This window comes from Salvelinus namaycush, chromosome 3 (genome assembly GCF_016432855.1).
Source record: "Salvelinus namaycush isolate Seneca chromosome 3, SaNama_1.0, whole genome shotgun sequence".
NCBI lineage: Eukaryota > Metazoa > Chordata > Actinopteri > Salmoniformes > Salmonidae > Salvelinus > Salvelinus namaycush.
Window position 1 is genome coordinate 6,158,020 of NC_052309.1, and position 7,188 is coordinate 6,165,207.

A 7,188-nucleotide genomic window follows, 5' to 3' on the forward strand; every position below is an offset into this window, starting at 1 on the left:
TAGCCCTCTGTCCAACCCCCCTAGCCCTCTGTCCAACCCCCCTAGCCCTCTGTCCAACCCCCCTAGCTCTCTGTCCAACGCCCCTATCTCTCTGTCCAACCCCCTAGCTCTCTGTCCAACCCCCCTAGCTCTCTGTCCAACCCCCTAGCTCTCTGTCCAACCCCCCTAGCTCTCTGTCCAACCCACTAGCTCTCTGTCCAACCCACTAGCTCTCTGTCCAACCCCCTAGCTCTCTGTCCAACCCCCCTAGCCCTCTGTCCAACCCCCCTAGCTCTCTGTCCAACCCCCCCAGCCCTCTGTCCAACCCCCCTAGCTCTCTGTCCAACCCCCTAGCTCCCTGTCCATCCCCTAGCTCTCTGTCCAACCCCCCTAGCCCTCTGTCCAACCCCACTAGCTCTCTGTCCAACCCCCCTAGCCCTCTGTCCAACCCCCCTAGCCCTCTGTCCAACCCCCCTAGCTCTCTGTCCAACCCCCCTAGCTCTCTGTCCAACCCCCTAGCTCTCTGTCCAACCCCCTAGCTCTCTGTCCAACCCCCTAGCTCTCTGCCCAACCCCCCTAGCCCTCTGCCCAACCCCTCTAGCTCTCTGTCCAACCCCTAGCTCTCTGTCCAACCCCCCTAGCCCTCTGTCCAACCCCCCTAGCTCTCTGTCCAACCCCCCTAGCCCTCTGTCCAACCCCCCTAGCCCTCTGTCCAACCCCCCTAGCCCTCTGTCCAACCCCCCTAGCTCTCTGTCCAACCCACTAGCTCTCTGTCCAACCCACTAGCTCTCTGTCCAACCCCCTAGCTCTCTGTCCAACCCCCCTAGCCCTCTGTCCAACCCCCCTAGCTCTCTGTCCAACCCCCCCAGACCTCTGTCCAACCCCCCTAGCTCTCTGTCCAACCCACTAGCTCTCTGTCCAACCCCCTAGCTCTCTGTCCAACCCCCCTAGCCCTCTGTCCAACCCCCCTAGCACTCTATCCAACCCCCCTAGCTCTCTGTCCAACCCCCTAGCTCTCTGTCCAACCCACTAGCTCTCTGTCCAACCCCCTAGCTCTCTGTCCAACCCCCCTAGCCCTCTGTCCAACCCCCTTAGCTCTCTGTCCAACCCCCCTAGCTCTCTGTCCAACCCCCCTAGCCCTCTGTCCAACCCCTAGCTCTCTGTCCAACCCCCCTAGCTCTCTGTCCAACCCCCCTAGCTCTCTGTCCAACCCCCCTAGCCCTCTGTCCAACCCCCTAGCCCTCTGTCCAATCCCCCTAGCCCTCTGTCCAACCCCCTAGCTCTCTGTCCAACCCCCCTAGCTCTCTGTCCAACCCCCCTAGCTCTCTGTCCAACCCCCCTAGCTCTCTGTCCAACCCCCCTAGCCCTCTGTCCAACCCCCCTAGCCCTCTGTCCAACCCCCCTAGCTCTCTGTCCAACCCCCCTAGCCCTCTGTCCAACCCCCCTAGCCCTCTGTCCAACCCCCCTAGCTTTCTGTCCAACCCCCCTAGCTCTCTGTCCAACCCCCCTAGCTCTCTGTCCAACCCCCTAGCTCTCTGTCCAACCCCCCTAGCCCTCTGTCCAACCCCCTAGCTCTCTGTCCAACCCCCTAGCTCTCTGTCCAACCCTGATAGCTCTCTGTCCAACCCCCTAGCTCTCTGTCCAACCCCCCTAGCTCTCTGTCCAACCCCCCTAGCCCTCTATCCAACCCCCCTAGCCCTCTGTCCAACCCCCTAGCTCTCTGTCCAACCCCGCTAGCTCTCTGTCCAACCCCCTAGCTCTCTGTCCAACCCCCCTAGCCCTCTGTCCACCCCCCTAGCCCTCTGTCCAACCCCCCTAGCCCTCTGTCCAACCCCCCTAGCCCTCTGTCCAACCCCCTAGCCCTCTGTCCAACCCCCTAGCCCTCTGTCCAACCCCCCTAGCCCTCTGTCCAACCCCCCTAGCTCTCTGTCCAACCCCCCTAGCCCTCTGTCCAACCCCCTAGCCCTCTGTCCAACCCCCTCGCCCTCTGTCCAACCCCCCTAGCTCTCTGTCCAACCCCCTAGCCCTCTGTCCAACCCCCTAGCCCTCTGTCCAACCCCCTAACTCTCTGTCCAACCCCTTAGGCACACAGCCGTCCTCCTAAATCAATCATTGTCATCATTCCCACTGTGGAGAACCCAGGGCTATAGTTTGGCATGCAGAATCAGAATCACCTTAATTCACCAACTACAGTTACACAAACTAAAACCTGTACTTGGAGATAGATGTTGCTGCTAGTTATAGACAATATTTACAGACAGAGGAGTTGACACAAAGTTTATATAATTTTTTATGCAATCCAAAAGTGAACAAACAAATTCAACACAGGAGCAGCGACCAACCTCCATGGCTGCCTCACCAGGGTGCGCCAGCCTCACCGGGGCCTCACCGGGGCTCCTCACCGGGGCCTCACCGGGGCCTCACCGGGGTGCGCCAACTGAGCTGATGGGGTCTTGTTGCATGCTGATGTGAGATCATTATATTATATTATATAAGTACTCATATCTATATGATAAGTACTCATATCTATATGATAAGTACTCATATCTATATGATAAGTACTCATATCTATATGATAAGTACTCATATCTATATGATAAGTACTCATATCTATATGCAGAGCAACATTCTTTAGTTGCAGTGCATAAGGCTGATTGGCTACAAATGCCTTGGTACAGAAATTACAGAGAATATTAATATTATACCTCAGTGCTCTAACCTTGTAAACTATATAGCTAGCTGTGCCCCTGTCTTTGGTGAATCAGCCAGTCAGCCACAGTAACCTCACAACATTCAGTATCCTCTGCTTCCTGTTGTCTGGCTTGCTGGTTGGCTGGCTGTCTGACGGGTTGGCTGGCTGACGGGTTGGCTGTCTGGCTGGCTGATGGGTTGGCTGGCTGACGGGTTGGCTGATTGACTGGCTGGCTGACTGGCTGGCTGGCTGGCTGATGAGCTGGTTGGCTGGTTGGTTGGCTGACTGGTTGGCTGGCTAGCTAGCTAGCTAGCTGGTTGGTTGGTTGGTGGTTGGCTGGCTTGCTAGCTAGCTGGATGGCTGGTTGGTTGGTTGGTTGGCTGGTTAGCTAGCTAGCTGGCTGGTTGGCTAGCTAGCTGGCTGATTGGCTGGTTGGTTAGCTAGCTAGCTGGTGGTTGGCTAGCTAGCTGGCTGGTTGGCTGGCTGGTTGGTTGGTTGGCTGGCTGGCTGGCTAGCTAGCTGGCTGGCTGGTTGGTTGGCTGGCTGGCTAGCTAGCTAGCTGGCTGGTTGGCTGGCTGGTTGGTTGGCTGGCTAGCTAGCTGGCTGGTTGGCTGGTTGGTTGGCTAGCTAGCTGGCTGGTTGGTTGGCTAGCTAGCTAGCTGGTTGGCTGGCTAGCTAGCTGGTTGGCTGGTTGGTTGGTTGGCTAGCTAGCTAGCTGGCTGGTTGGCTGGTTGGTTGGCTAGCTAGCTAGCTGGTTTGCTGGTTGGTTGGCTAGCTAGCTGGCTGGTTGGTTGGCTAGCTAGCTAGCTGGTTGGCTGGCTAGCTAGCTGGTTGGCTGGTTGGTTGGTTGGCTGGCTAGCTAGCTGGCTGGTTGGCTGGTTGGTTGGCTAGCTAGCTAGCTGGTTTGCTGGTTGGTTGGCTAGCTAGCTAGCTAGCTGGTTGGTTGGCTCGTTGGTTGGCTCCCTGGGAAGCTGCGATGCAGTAGGAGACTATTTCCTGAGTGCCACTGATGTTCCACAATGATCTCACCTTATTTCTCACCCAGCAGCCCTCTCTCTCTCTCTGTGTCTCTCTGTGTGTGTCTCTCTCTCTCTGTCTCTCTCTCTCTCTCCCTGTCTCTCTCTCTCTCTCTCTGTCTCTATCTCTGTCTCTATCTCTGTGTCTCTCTGTGTGTGTCTCTATCTCTCTGCTCTCTGCTCTCTCTCTCTGCTCTCTCTCTCTGCTCGCTCTCTCTGCTCGCTCTCTCTGCTCTCTCTGCTCTCTCTCTCTCTCTGCTCTCTCTCTCTGCTCCCTCTCTCTGCTCTCTCTCTCTCTGCTCTCTGCTATCTGCTTTCTTTCTCTGCTCTCTCTCTCTGCTCTCTCTCTCTGCTCTCTCTCTCTGCTCTCTCTCTCTCTGCTCTCTGCTCTCTCGTCTCTGCTCTCTGCTCTCTCTCTGCTCTCTGCTCTCTCGTCTCTGCTCTCTGCTCTCTGCTCTCTGCTCTCTCTCTGCTCTCTGCTCTCTGCTCTCTGCTCTCTGCTCTTTGCTCTCTGCTCTCTCTTTCTGCTCTCTCTCTCTGCTCTCTGCTCTCTCTCTCTGCTCTCTGCTCTCTCGTCTCTGCTCTCTGCTCTCTCTCTGCTCTCTGCTCTCTGCTCTCTGCTCTCTGCTCTCTGCTCTCTGCTCTCTCTTTCTGCTCTCTCTCTCTGCTCTCTCTCTGCTCTCTCTCATTCTCTCTGTTCTTTCTCTTGTTCTCTCTCTCTCTCTCGTTCTCTCTCTTTCTCGCTCTCTGTTCACGCTCTCTGTTCTCTCTCTCTTTCTCTTTCTCCCTCTCTTTCTCACTCTGTTCTCTCTCTCTCTTTCTCCCTCTGTTCTCTCTCTCTCTTTCTCTCTCTCTCTCTTTCTCTCTCTCTCTCTTTCTCTCCTCCTCCCCCTCTCACACATGCCCTCAGAGTTCAACGCTAGGTGAGCCTCCTGAGAGGCTATGTACCCTACATGGTTGTTCTGTACCGTACCTACTGTTTAATGTAACATGTAATTCTACATGATCGTGGTTATATGGTACACATGCATTATTTAATGAATCAATGTCAGTGATTGGTTTGGCCTCTCGGTCACGTACGAATGGACACACATGCATACACAAACATACGGACAAACATACACACACAGACACACATGTACACATACCACACACACACACAAACACACACACATGTACGCATACCACACACACACACACACACACACACACACACACACACACACACACACACACACACACACACACACACAGACAGACAGACAGACAGACAGACAGACAGACAGACAGACAGACAGACAGACAGACAGACAGACAGACAGACAGACAGACAGACAGACAGACAGACAGACAGACAGACAGACAGACAGACAGACAGACAGACAGACAGACAGACAGACAGACAGACAGACAGACAGACAGACACACACACACACACAAACATATCACACACACACACACACACACACACACACACACACACACACACACACACACACACACACACACACACAAACATATCACACACACACACACACACACACACACACACACACAAACACACAAACACACACAAACACACGTACGCATACCACACACACATCCTGTATGGCTTCTCTTCTCTTCTTGTGCACTCTGCTCGTCTCGTCTCTCCGTCTTTCTTTGCAGTGTAAAAAGTGTCCCACAATCATTCATTTGGCAGCTTTTCTTTGTCATACAATTGGAGCGTGTCCCACAGGAGGAGGAGGAGGAGAGGAGGAGGGGAGGGGTAGGGGGATGAGGGGAGGAGGAGGAGGGGGAGGAGGAGGATGAGGGGAGGAGGAGGAGGGGGAGGAGGAGGAGGAGGGGAGCAGGAGGAGGGGGAGGAGGAGGATGAGGGGAGGAGGATGAGGGGAGGAGGAGGAGGGGGAGGAGGAGGGGGAGGAGGAGGAGGAGGGGAGGAGGAGGAGGGAGATGAGGGGAGTGAGAGGAGGAGGAGGGGGAGGAGGATGAGGGGAGGAAGAGGAGGGGGAGGAGGAGGATGATGGGAGGAGGAGGAGGGGGATGAGGGGAGTGGGAGGAGGAGGAGGAGGATGAGGGGAGGGGAGGGGAGGGAGAGGAAGATGAGGGGAGGGAGAGGGGGAGGGGGAGGGGGGGGGATGAGGGGAGGAGGAGGACGATGAGGGGAGGAGGAGGATGAGGGGAAGGAAAGGGGAGGAGGAGGAGGAGGAGGAGGAGGAGGAGGAGGAGGAGGAGGAGGAGGATGTGGAGGAGGAGGAGGATGAGGGGAGGGGGAGGAGGAGCCACACAGCACAGGAGCCCCATTTGAGCTCAAATCAAGGTCACCATCGTGATGGGTCAGAGCCTCCCTGCCTGTCTGCCTGCCTGTCTGCCTGTCTGCCTGTCTGCCTGTCTGCCTGTCTGCCTGTCTGCCTGTCTGCCTGTCTGCATGTGTACCTGTCTCCCTGCCTGCCTGTGTACCTGCCTCCCTGCCTGCCTGTGTACCTGCCTCCCTGGGTGTCTGCCTGTCTAACTGCCTCCCTGCCTGCCTGTGTACCTGCCTCCCTGGGTGTCTGCCCGACACAGTAATATACAATATACTGTACACACAATAGAAGCATCTGCTCAGTCTCTTGGGTCTGTCGGTGTGTGTTTTAGGTCTTGTTTCTCCTTTTGAAGCAAAGCTGCAGTGTTTCCCCTCATGTCTATGGTAATTATCTGTGTCTATACCCCTCATGTCTATGGTAATTCTCTGTGTCTATACCCCTCATGTCTATGGTAATTATCTGTGTCTATACCCCCCATGTCTATGGTAATTCTCTGTGTCTATACCCCTCATGTCTATGGTAATTCTCTGTGTCTATACCCCTCATGTCTATGGTAATTATCTGTGTCTATACCCCTCATGTCTATGGTAATTCTCTGTGTCTATACCCCCCATGTCTATGGTAATTCTCTGTGTCTATACCCCTCATGTCTATGGTAATTCTCTGTGTCTATACCCCTCATGTCTATGGTAATTCTCTGTGTCTATACCCCTCATGTCTATGGTAATTCTCTCTGTCTATACCCCCCATGTCTATGGTAATTCTCTGTGTCTATACCCCTCATGTCTATGGTAATTCTCTGTGTCTATACCCCTCATGTGTATGGTAATTCTCTGTGCCTATACCCCTCATGTGTATGGTAATTCTCTGTGTCTGTACCCCCCATGTCTATGGTAATTCTCTGTGTCTATACCCCTCATGTCTATGGTAATTCTCTGTGTCTATACCCCTCAAGTCTATGGTAATTCTCTGTGTCTGTACCCCCCATGTCTATGGTAATTCTCTGTGTCTATACCCCTCATGTCTATGGTAATTCTCTGTATCTATACCCCTCATGTCTATGGTAATTCTCTCTGTCTATACCCCCCATGTCTATGGTAATTCTCTGTGTCTGTACCCCCCATGTCTATGGTAATTCTCTGTGTCTATACCCCTCATGTCTATGGTAATTCTCTGTGTCTATACCCCTCATGTC